Genomic DNA, 13,812 nt, shown 5'->3' with positions numbered 1-13,812 from the left:
GCCCCTCTTCCTTCGAAGACAGCGGTGGAGGTATGCCGAGCACTTGTAAAAATCATGTACACGTTCGGTATGGTCCAAAGAATAATGACTGACCAAGGGAAGGAGTTTGTAAACGAGGTGAGAAGCTTTTTACATCAGTAACAGTGTTGGGGTCTGCATCAGTAGAACTGCCTTCAATCCAGTTCAGTTGTTGTCATTCTGGCCCATTTACAAACTTGTGGCTCATCATACTTCTCCATGAATGAAATCATTCATGGAACCATAATCTTTTTTACATAATTTGTCCACAGTTAAATGAGAGAATTTTTGACATGCTCCACTTTAAGCATTCGGTCTCCAGTGCCTATCACCCCCAGACGAATGGCCAGGTAATAAAAAATATAATGTTTTTTTTTTTTTTTTGTACATACCGTGCAGGGAATTTATGCTTTAAAAAAATGATTCATCATCTCCTGTTCTGGCAGGCCTACATTGGCTGCCTGTCTCCTATAGAATTGACTTTAAGATTCTGCTAACAGTGTTTAAAGCATTACACGGTCTTGCTCCCTGTTACATCTCTGACGTGCTCTCTTTTTATGCCCCTGCCCCTAACCCTAGTGACTGTCTCAAATGTATACCTCTACATTGTGAACACAGTCCACTGCTATGCAGTAAGATCATGTACTGTGTTGGTTTTCTTTGTTTGCCGTGCTTCAAGTTCGCAATGTGTACTATACATGTTAATATCAGAGTAGCACTGTGCTTTTATTACTCGCCTGCCCTCTCTGCAACTCTGCACATTTAGAATGTTTTATACAAGAAGAAGAAAATAAAGGAAAGTATATGTTTTGCAACAACTGTGTCCTCAAGTTCTTTCAAACCTGCAGGGGAAATTGTTTGTGTACAGCAGCCCTAGTGATGCCTCACCCTTAATGAGACTGGCGTAGTCAAAGTTTTGACCTGTGTAACATCCCCTGGTTACACATACACCAGGTTTTCATAAATTAGACACTTGTTGATACTTAACGGTTAGTGGAATTTCAAATAGCGTTAATTTTTTTTTTTTTGTAGGATACAGAAGTAAAGACAGATTGCCCCCAAAAATGTCAGGTGGCACAACAACAGAAAATTGTCTTTGGTGTGGCTCCGGTCTTTCTCACAGACATTAGACGGTGCCCAGGTACCTAAAAACTTCCACGTGCTCCACTGTCTGCCCTTGGATGGAGTGGCTGGAACAGAGAGTGAGTGTGTATGTGTGTGTATATATATATATATATATATATATATATATATATATATATATATATATATATATATATATATATATATATATTTTTTATTTTTTATTATTATTATTATTTTTTTTGTCATTCACCAATGTATGCAAAAGTAATCATATAAAACCAGTTAGTATATATTTTGCAAAATTAATCGAATAAAACCAGTTAGTCTACTGTTTATGTCCCCTTAATTTTGAAATGGAAAATGATTTTTTTTTTTTTTTTACTACTATATTTCAATATTGACTATGCACATTCAGCTCTTGGTTGGTCTTGTGCTTGACTCCCAACATAGATTAGTGTAATCCTAAAGTTTTAAAACAATGGTGTTTATAAACTTTCAGTCCAGTCTGCTTGACAGCGCGTGTGTAGTGGTAATGAAGAATCATTCACGACAGAGAACAGGTAGGCTAATGGTAGACAATAGCACCAATCGGCGTCGTACTAATCTTATAGTTATTGTTTCGTGTCAACCGTGAGATTACTTCAGCACAACGGTGTGCTCATTACCAAGCCTTGGCTTGGTAATAACAAAAAATATCAGTGATAGAGAGAATGCCAATATTTCTCCCAGACTAAAAACAGTTTTTAATCATTGGTTAAAGGCGGGGTAGGGGATCTTTTTCTGGAACATTTTTTTACATATTGCTTGAAATACTCTTCACACCCCCATTGCAACCAATTAATTAAAAGTTTTGACACAAATATGAAAAGTTTTAGTGGCCTCTAGAACGTACAATCTAGGAAAAACGGTCCGTTCACAATGATTGGATACTGATGCCGTCTATCAAACTGCAATCTGCTCCTCCCTCCCCCTCCTTCTCCCTGTGCGCGTACCCTGCTCCGTGAACGTCCAGAAGCTTGGCAGGAAGCTAAACTAGAGCCAGCTTGGCTAGCACCTAGCATTATTAAACGTATAGTTAGCATAAACTAAATACTAAATACTCAATACGGCAACGATCGATGCTTGCTGTCAGAACAGCGCTCGTGCACCTTCGTGCTCGTGCGCGTTCATGTACTCTAGAGGCGTGCCTTCGGGGGAAAAGTGAAGAAAAGGGTTGGGACTTTTTACCTGTGTATTTTCAAAATGCAGCTTCGCTGGACTCAAAATCCAGGATCTCCTACCCTACCTTTAACGCGTGATCTTTCAATACTAGGTCGCATATTGCTGTCCAAAGCTGAGGGTCTGTCAAGACTTATTTATCCCTGTCACTCAATGTTTATCTCTCCAAAGGCAATAAAGTTGTCCAACTCTGTCATTTAAGTCATTAAGTTCGCTTGGAGAAATAAAACTCATTATATACGCAAATCACAATTAGTTAAAGATTATAAAAATGGAGGTTTGAATGCTTTAGATTTTGAGTCTATTGTTGCAGCTTTCAGAATTAAATGGTTGAAAGAATGCATTACCCAGCCTCAATCGATGTGGTTTCATATTCCCAATAAAATTTTATTAAGGTTGGAGGGCTAGAGTTTTTGTTTAATTGTGATTTTGAAGTTTCTAAGATACCGTTAAAGTTGTCAAGCTTCTACAAGCAAGCATTAGATTTTGGGAAGTTGCTTTTTACTCACAACTTCTCCCCTCACAATTCCGTATTATGGATCAACAGGGTTGTAACTATCAACAGGAAGTCTCTGTTTAAATCTGATTGGTATGATAACGGCATATGTTTTATTCATGATTTATTATATACAGATGGAATGCTGTTGTCATACAATGACTTTATAAAGAAATATAAGATAGAGAGTTCACGTAATAGTTATAACAAGGTTTGTAAAGCAATTCCCATACCATTACTTAATCTTATCCAAAATACCATGCAATATTCTTCAATCAACACTAGCTTGATCTCGCTGACAATTGATAATGTATCGCTTCAAGATAAAAGATGTAGTAACAGATTGGTCTCCCTAGCATTTAAACAAAAAATATTTTGTCATTTTAATGTCAACAATAAAAGACAAGACCTAGATAATGCCTTTAAAAAGAAGTCATTTTCTCTTTATATGAAATATCCAATTCCTCCTAAGGTAAAAGAAACCCACTTCAAAATTATATCTGATGTATACCCCGTTGGAGATTTTTTACATAGAAGATTTAAGTTTGATTCTGATCCATGTGTCTTCTGCTCCTCTGAAATAGAAACTACAGATCATCTTTTTTACAGCTGTCAACATGTTAAAGTTTTCTGGTCTGATATTCATTGTTGGGTCTCGCTTAAAATTTCTAATATACCTTTTTTCACTTCTAAGGACATTCTTTTTTTCATGGACAACCTGGACTCTGGTGTCTCTGATGTCATTAATCTTGTGATCATTTTGAGCAAATATTTTATTCATACATGCAAATGGAAAGATACTGTTCCGCGTTTCAAGCGAAGAGAAATTCTACTATTCTACAAATTATACTTTCAATATTGTGATAAAAGTGCTTCGGCCTTTTTAGACTCTGTTATTGTGAATAATATTAATGATGTAGACAGAGATTTGTGTGATGCTCCTCTGACCTTACGAGAAATAACTGATTCTATAAATAGCCTCAAACATAATAAGTCTCCAGGTGTGGATGGATTCACCTCTGAATTTTACAGAGCATTTGTGGAACAATTAGCCCCATTCTTACAGAAGGTGTTCACAGAAAGCATAGCTAATGAATCACTGCCCCCAACATTAACTCAAGGTTTAATCACACTTATTCCAAAGCCTAAAAAGGATGTATTACTTATCGACAATTGGCGGCCTATTTGCCTTTTAAATAATGATTATAAGGTGCTAGCAATTGCATTTTCCAAAAGGCTCAAACTAATTTTGGATTCTGTTATAGATGAATCACAGTCTGGATTCATGAACAACAGACACATTTCTAATAATATACGATTGGTTTTAGATATTTTAGATTATTCTGATTTAATATCTGAAGACATTTATATCCTATTTTTAGATTTCACTAAAGCCTTTGATTCTGTAGAACACCAATTTATTTTTAGTGCTTTAGAAAAGTTTGGTTTTGGGCAGTTTTTTAAACAAGCTATTCGAACACTATATGCAAATAGTAACTGTTCTATTAAATTGAGTTCTGGCACAACCCCACATTTTGATGTCGAACGTGGAATTCGGCAGGGTTGTCCGATCTCCCCTTACCTCTTCTTCCTTGTCACCCAAATTTTAGCCATCCATATTAATTCAAGTACTCTGAAAGGCATCGCAGTGGCAGAAAGGGAAATCGTTATTAGTCAGCTAGCAGACGATACAACCTTGTTCTTAAAAGACTCCTCTCAAGTATCTCGTGCTCTTAATATAATTAATGTGTTCTCTAAAGCCTCTGGTCTATACCTAAATGTGAATAAATGTGAATTATTGGCAGTGAAAGACTCAGCTGCTCGCTCAATAGCGAGCATTCCTGTCAAAGATAAGGTAACATATTTAGGAATTTCCATCACTAAAGATCAGAAAGTCAGAAATTACTTGAATTTCATCCCAATCATAGAAAAGGCTAAAAAAAAGATTTAATCTATGGCTATTAAGAGATTTATCTTTAAGAGGCAGAACTCTAATAACAAAAGCAGAAGGAATATCTAGACTTACTTATGCGGCCCTTTAATTACATATTGAAAATAAAACCATTAAAGGGATAGATCAGATGTTGTTCAACTTTTTATGGAAGAACAAAATGCATTACATAAAAAAATCTGTTGTCATAAACACATATGAGAATGGGGGACTTAATTTTTTGGACTTTGCTTCTTTTAACAACACCTTTAAAATCAATTGGATTAATCAATTTCTAAAAAACCCAAATTCAATGTGGAACTGTATCTCCAATCATATTTTTTTCTAAAATTGGCAGCCTAAAAGTCCTCTTAGCATGTAACTATAACATAGGGAAAATTTCTATTTGTCTTTCTAACTTTCATAAACAAGCACTACTTGCATGGTCAATGATATACAAACACAATTTTTCACCACACCGTTACTCCATATGGAATAACAAAGATATACTTTAAAAGAACAGATCAATCTTCTTAAGGGAGTGGTTCAACAATGATATAATTTGGGTCAAACAACTATTTAATAGCAATGGTAACTTATTTTCTTATGAGGAGTTCCTTCAATTTTATGGAATACCCGTAACACCAAAACAATTTGCCATCATCTTTGATGCAATCCCACCTGGTGTAATAATGTTATTTAAAAGCAACACATCTGCCTCTATACTTGATGCTCCCTTCACTGAGGTAACCAACTCACCAGTTGGGAAAATATGTTTTGTCCCTTCTTCTAGCAAAAAGAAAAATTGTAAAATTCGTGCTCTTTTCCAATGTAATATCAGATCTGTTTCTCCTGTAATTTTTCACTGGAATAGTTGTGTAAATGATTTATGCTGGGATAAAATTTGGTCTCTTCCTCAAAAATTCTTTGTGCTTAACAAGGTTAAAGAAGTGTCATTCAAAATTATTCATAGATGTTACCCGGTTAAATCATTCTTTATCAAATTCAAATTTGTTGATCTTGATCTGAAGTGTGCCTTTTGTGACAATCGTACTGAGACCATTATTCATCTGTTCTGGAAATGTGAATATACCCGTAAGCTGTGGCAAGATATTTGTAGATTTATTTTAGATCATATATACTGTGATTTTAAGCTCCTTCTGCAAAATATAATTTTTGGTTTTATAAAGAGTGATGCTCCTGCTGAAAAAGAATATTTTTTAATTAATCTCATTTTAATTCTTGCTAAATATTACATCCACAAATGTAAATTTGCCAAAGTGAAACCCAATTTTTATGCTTTCATGATAGAACTCCAGATATATTTTAAGTCAATTTCCTCCTCTAATAATAAGAAAGCTATCAAAACTATAAATCTAGTCTCCCACTTTGAAATTTTTAACTCAGTGTAATCCTCATTGTTCATGTCCCCTGGTATATTCTCTCTATATATTTTTCTTTCTCTTTCTCTCTCTCTCTCTCTCTCTCTCTCTCTCTCTCTCTCTCTCTCTCTCTCTCTCTCTCTCTCTCTCTCTTCATTTATTATTTAAAGTACTTATGTATGTATTTATTTTGGTATGCTTATTTGTTCTTCATTTATTATTAATGATATTTGTCATGTTTTTGCACTATATTTGTATCTTGTAAAGCAAAATAAAGTTGTATTTAAAAAAAAAAAAAAAAAAATTCTCAAGCGAAGCTTCTCCAGCGACTTCCGCTGAGGTCGCTCTTGGTGTACACGCAGCATTAGTAAACGTTTTAGCAGATTCTGTGATCAACAAATAAATGGTGTAATTGCCAACAAAATCTTATTTCTTCATATTCTTCTGTCATTTGTTTTTCTATTTTCCACTAGTGCTTCACATTTGCAACTACAAACATGGAAACAACATCCACAACCTTTGTGACTTTTGTTTCCGATATCTGTAATTGCTGATTTTTTTGGGGGGTTTTTAATAACTATTGTAACTGGATTTCTATGGCGATAAATGCTCAAACATACTCAAGAAGCTACATATGTAAGGAAGTGACAGCTCTGGTGTAGGTGCAGCTCCAATAAAGCTTTGAAATGCTGCCAAAACAATCTTTTTTTGTATGTATGGTAATTTACCAAAATGTTAAGTTTAAGAAAGTTCTGCATTCAAAGAGGGGAGTTTTACCAATTGTTAGTTTTGCAAGTGGCATCCGTGTCCGTTATAGTTCAATACACGATTTCAGTTTCTCCACAGATCGTATTCAGTCATATACTCCTATATGATGTTTCATACATGGTGTCACATATACAAGCATGTGTATGTGAGACAAGGAAGAGACACGTGTGCGTTAGTCCAGCCAAAACCAAAAATGCATTTATGATTAACATGTTTACAGCCGTTGGATGTTCGAGTCAAGAAAGGTAAGCAGGAAATCAAAGAGTGTGAAAGTAATAAATAGCAAGCTGTTATGATAAATGACAGCTTTACAGGTTCTGTTCAAGGATGAAACATCATGTCAATCTGACCAAAAGTGAGATTAAGCTTTTCATAACCAGGCTAACACACCCAGATAATGCAAATGGGGACCGATCACTCCTCCATGTAAACATTCAACAAAACTGGACGGGGCCACAGTACCCTGCGCATGCTCCAAAGTTTCAACTTTTTGCATCTTTTTTTTGTAAACAGATAAGTGTAAGTGTGTATTGATACAGCTTCATTTCAAATAAAGCTGCTCTCATTCACATACATGTCAGGAATTCTTTTGTCACACAGCTAAATGTGTCAGCATTTGTTGCTGAAAATCAGCCTCATAAGACTATATGTCAACTAAAGGTCGCTCAAAGCATTTCCAGTCTGTCACTCTGTTACTGAATTTCTTTTACACCTTTACACAAGCTTTTGCAACATGTACCGGTGTATCAAGTTAGGTATTGTTAAAAACATGATAGTATAGTATGATAGTTACCAGTCCTATTCTATTTTTGTTGTTATTTTACTAATGTAAAGCCTATGAATATAACTTTAATCACTGCATGTGCAAGTGTCCTTATTGTAAAAAATGTATTTATTTACCATATGACTTTAGTGAAAAAACAAGGCATGAGTGAAATATAAAATGTCTTCATTTGTTTAGTTTTTTTTCCCCTCATCTATGCTTACTGAAAATGTCATATCATAGTGAGGTTAAATACATTTGGAATTTTAGTCTTTATGTTTTAGTGGTAAATCAAGCTTCGATTTCACTGAAAGCTGCTCAGCCTGGCTATGTTTATTTCAAATGAGAAGTGATGACACAATATTACAGGCAGTCACGCATTTATACAGTGTCAGTACCAGAAGTGAAAATGGTTAACAGAGCATTCTTTTTTTACCATTACCCAAGTCATGGTGCAAACGTAAGCACCACCAAAAATGAAATAAAACCAGAAAAAGATCTTGTCCATTCTGTTTGCAAGTTTATAACACCTTTGACTTTCCTCATCCTTGGTGTTAAGAGCTTCCAGAAATGTGACCACTTTTCTGAGCATTTGAGTGTCCTCAGATGCATCCAGCTGGACGAAACCGATGTCAGCTTTGGCCTCTGCTAGGACTGAAATGACAGAAAGACCAGGTCAACCCTTATCCTCACCTGAAACGGGTCCAATGCAGCACAGACTCTGCCTGCATATGTACACTAAAGCCTTACTCACCATCATCTCCTTTCTCCTCATTTTCTCCTGTGTTTTTACGAACAGAGCATTTGGGCCAGGAAAAAATTATCCAACCGTCTTGGGCCACCCGTGTCAGAACCATTGATTCCAGCATGCTTAGCACCAGGAGAACCAGGGATACACAGAAGTGGATTCCTGTAGTACATGTAGAGGGTTTGTATGCTGTGATGGATGCTGTTTGTGTACATTGTAAATGAGCAAGTTGGTGTTTGTGTGCAAAATGACTCACGGATGATGGGGCTGCACTGACTGTCGCCAGGGAGTTCCTGGTTGAGGATGTTGAGGAACATGGTGAAGCTGAGCACCAGAGTGACTTTAAATGTACTGCGTTCCCCGCCTCCCAGTGGCAGAGCAAAGCTGACTAAATCGGCCAAGACGAGCAGAAAACTGGGCAGCAATAATGTTATGAAGGGATTTGTAGATTTGATGCGCAGTCCCACCTGAAATGTACAAGAGATATAGTTTCATAGTAACTCATATAATGAAAAGACTAAGGCAATTTTCAGTGGAGAATGATAGGAACTTAGTTTTTTTTACTTTCAGGGGTTTGTTTAAATTGGTTAACAAACGTGCACCTGGGCTAGGGATGTCAAATTTATAAATTCTCATGAGGGCACCTTTGGTTTTTAAGTGTTTTTATGATCTGTATTTATCTAAACGTCCTCTACACATCATTATTTACCCCAACAATCACAAAAAAGACATTTTGTAAGTATCACCATGGTGTCATCATGGTACAGTGTTATTTCCCTAAAAATATATTTGAAAATGTAGATGACTTGTTCTGCACTCAGGCATGCGTGTTTTGTGTCCAATGAAACGTTTTCCAGCTTTTTTTCTTGTTTATTTCATTTCAGCAGCGCTGATGCCGAAATGGAAATAAAACAAACACTCCCATGTGGAGAATGAGTCATTGACAATTTTAAACAGAAACCCTCTTACTGTGTGGCAACAGTTCTAGCCACCACACCTCTGATAGCAGGATCCCAGGGCATGGGAATTATATTCAAATTTGATTTCTCTTAAATTTTCATATATCAATTTATGTTGAGAAACCTGGAAGTCAATCTCAGCTCTACATAACAATCGCACAGGACACCAGCTGTCCCTAAGATTCAAATGTCTTAGGCAAATGTCAATTTTGGTTGGAATTTATGTGAATTGATATCTAATTTAAGAATGTTGAAAATATCACTTGTGTGTATGAACTCACCATGATGAAATTACGGTCATCTCGTTGTTTCCTCAGGGACACAAAATTTGTTTCCCAATCTCCGTGTGAACTGTCGACCATCTTGACTTTTCCTAAGACCAAATCTGTGCCACATCCTGCACACAGACTTTTAATCATGATATCTTAATGGCTACCTGTTAATTACACGAGCTGACACATGAGTTATAGTAAAGTTGTACCATTTCTGAGAGCGTGACTTACAATAAAGATAAATCTCTTAATTACAAAGTTAGATGCTTTTTTATATTTTCACAAATATCAAACACTACAAATCTTTACATTATCCGTCTCAATGCATTATTTGCAAAAGCTGCTGCAGAATCAAGTGCGTATATTTGATAGTAAAAAAAATCTACTGTTGTTGTGTTATATTGTAATTTAGAGCGTGTTATAAGAGGGTCTGCGATCACGCATGTTCTTCTGGGCAACTGATACATCTATCCTCTCTTGATACTGATGAAACAACACAACAGTGAGTGCTAAGATAATTCCTATGAATAGATTTTTGATTAAGTGAATTTCTGAGCTTACCGCCAGTTGAATAGCTTTGGATTGCAACAGGACATTCATCAGCAGCGAAGGGATAGTTGAACAGGTTGACTTCACAGTTCACCTCTGCATTTATGATCACACTGTGCTGGACTGTGCCATTACTTGATACCAGCAAATCTTGTGAACGGTGTGTCATGGTTGTAAGTATTCTACACTCAAAAGAGATAAGAGATGGCACAGGCTAAGTGTCTAAAGTTCCAGAAATTGAGTTTGTGATAATACTTGGAAGCTTATACTATATTTGACAAACTTACCCATTTGTTACATGAATTTCTGGGGTCCAGACTTTATTTATTGGTAGAACCACTTCATCATACTTGTAAACTGATGTGTCCCATGCCAACGCAGGATCTATCCATCTCTGTGAGTCAACATCAAAGTCACTATGAGTGAAACATATTCTTTGCTTTCTCATGTTTGTTGTCTGAAAGCACCTTCAAACTCACAATATTGGCCAACAGGCGACTAATCAGGCGGAGATTCTTTGTGTCCTGTTAAAATGATAATGGGTCAGACAAAACATACAGAATCTTATAATCATGATGAAAGTGTTAAAAGTTGATCTCTGTTTCAGTACTGTGTGGTTGAATACAATTTCTAAGACATGTTTTTTTCTTAGAATTCATTCTGAACACATTCTCCAGGTTTGCGTTAACAAAACTTGTTTGGCTATCTTGAACAAAGGGCAGCCACGCGCAGTGGGATTTGAGTAACCTTTGTCATATCCACAGTGAAATATTTAAGATTGAGGTACTTACAACTGCCAGAGTTTGATACTCAATGAATGGCACAAAAATTGGAAGAGTGCAGTTTTCACCCTGAGGCTGAGCTAAATAACCTTTGTTGATTAACTTTTCAGCCAGACATCTGCGATCTCTGCATGTGGATTCAGCAAATGCACCCCCTAAAATTGAAGACAAGTGGGATCCAATTATTTTGGAAATATTTCTTTACATCTTCCTTTTGCTTTATGAGGTTACTTTAACAACTGAAGTATGTTTTAAAAAAATACTTACCTATAGTGAGTAAAATCAGTAGGAAGACTGCTTTCTCCATACTGTCCAGCTTCTCGCCGCAGACTTGCTAACAATTAGACTTCACATATAACCAAGGACTGCATAAATGTCCAGTTATGGGCTTTTTCTTTCTGTTGGTTTCGGACTGACACGACTCTTAAATAAGCCAGTCTATGATGTTTATACAGCATAAACTCCAGGCACACTATAAGACAATGCGACTGACCCACAATAGCTGAAGAGTACCTATAGAATATCATAATTGATTACAGAGTGGCCTCAGTAAGCCTGTGTAAACAGTGAGAACATTTAGTGCAATTATGCCCATTGTCTGCTTACCTGCCAGCTCATACAGGTTGCTCCATTTATCATTTATCTTCCCCGTTTTACAATGGGACTATGGCTGCCTTACAGGAGAGCGAGCTGAATCAGAAAGTAATTGAGACATGATCTTACGTGACAAGATCTGGTTGACCTGTCATAAAAGCAGAATAAACACCTGAGGCCGCTGTGGATTCTGGCGTAGTTGAAGAAAGGAGTGACATTTAAAAAAAAACCTTTTGAATGGACAGTTGGATGATGAATTCAGGTTTTATTGTGTGTTGTGTTTGCCATATACATTCATTTCACTGGTGGGCTTATTAAGGTGTATGGGTTTTTTTTTCTAAATAATGCAACCCATTATAAATCTCAGTATGTGAAAAGGTGGAGTATAAATGGAGTATATATACCTTTCCATTATGACACACAAATGTAATATTCTTCTGTAGCAGAAAAGATAGGGACGCTATAAGAATGAAAACACTAGATTAATTAAATAGACTCCTGGAATTAAATGGAGTTCATGAAAATATTTTAAGTTCCTGCTTTGTGGTGAATATTTATTAGCTCCATGGCTGATTGCCCAGAATACAGTTCAGATTTTTCACTTACTTATTATGCAAAATCCCTTTTAATAGTTTTATCTTTACATTCTCTCCCCTCTGAGCATCATAGAGGCTCATTTCAAGTGTATTAGGTGTAAACAGCCATTTCTGTCTGCCTGGTGATGACGTTTTAAATCTACTCTCACTCTACGACTGCAGCAGTAGAGGGCAGATTTACTCCCAGTTTTGAACCTTTTCAGCCAGTGCTGAGATCCTTACAGATCCTTACACTCTTTCACCTACACCCATACAGTCACACACAAACACACAGGAATAACTCCACACTGCTGTGGTTTCATGTTGTTTTTCTGTGGAAAGCTTGAGTGTTTTTTTGCAACCTTTTGACCCCTCGTTTGCATTAATTACATGTAATTATACAAGAAGTCGGCTTGTTAAATCAAATCTTGAAGCATGGCTGTCAGTGCAGAATGTCATTGCTTGACATTTTAGAAAAATAGATGAATTTGCCTGAATTTATAGATCTGTACATCATTCATGAGATTGTTTCATTTCAGTGTGATGTCTTGCGAAGGTAATTGAAATCAATAAAAATAATCAATTTGGTACCTTTTCACCATATTTGTGCCTGTAAATGACACACTATTTCCTGTTATCTCTGACATGCTATCTCCCAGAAGAATGTCTCTCATCTCTGTTTTCACCTTACAAGTCAAATACTGAATCCGGTAGCTTTCAGTTGTCCTGCTTTTGGGGGGTGGGAGTATGGGGATGGCTGCTACCTGATTCATGATCTATTTTCAAAAAACACGATAAGGTTGTTTTGGTGTTATTGAACTCTTTGTTCAAGAACACCTTTGGACTATCCTACAGCTGTAATAATAGTGGTTTAAACGTCAGTGTGTCCTGGCGGTTCAGGTGTGATCTTGTGGATCTTATGGTCAATTGTGGCTGTGAAAATCCTTGAATCGAATCCAATGGAAATGCCGTCTGATTGAGCAAAGGTTAACTTCCTGTCTAATGAATCATAGAAGTTCGGAGAAAAATAACTGAAATGGACATCCTTGAAAAAATAGCCTGCTAAATAATCCATATTTCTTAGCTTTTTTATAATGCGAAAGACTACTTTGATTGCACAACTTCTGTTTTATCATTCTGGGACTAACAGCTGGAGGACGTTCGGTTGTTTTTGTCTTGAGGAACTTCCAAAATATTCCATAGGTCATAAATGCTTCAAGTTGGTCCAATGAGGTTTCAGAGTGAAGTAATTGCAGTGATATCAGAACAAAATGGGGCTTTGCCTCAGGACCAGGCCAGCCCCCAATAATGTCATGTTCTTCAAGCAAGTGAAGGTTACTTCAGCCTGGGCAACACTCCGTCTAATGCTTGGTGGAATTGATGGACTTTTGTTAACCCTGACCCAAATTAATTTCCACTCTGCAAGTAAGTTGACTGCTCAAATATTTGTTCCAGTTAAAGACAAGTTTACTTAATCAAGGATATTGATTACAATATCATTTAAAATTCTAATGATCTTAATTATAAGAAATGTATTGTTTATTTCATCCACTGCTTAATATATGGTACGCTTGTCTCTACTTTTAGAAATGGAAAAAAAAGCAATTATTACAACCAGTTTAAATGGCATCAAGCATAAACCTTTCCTCTGTTTTCTTTAACAAGAAATGCA

Source organism: Odontesthes bonariensis, chromosome 21 (genome assembly GCF_027942865.1).
Source record: "Odontesthes bonariensis isolate fOdoBon6 chromosome 21, fOdoBon6.hap1, whole genome shotgun sequence".
NCBI classification, from domain to species: Eukaryota; Metazoa; Chordata; class Actinopteri; order Atheriniformes; family Atherinopsidae; genus Odontesthes; species Odontesthes bonariensis.
Note: the sequence above shows the minus strand (reverse complement) of the source record.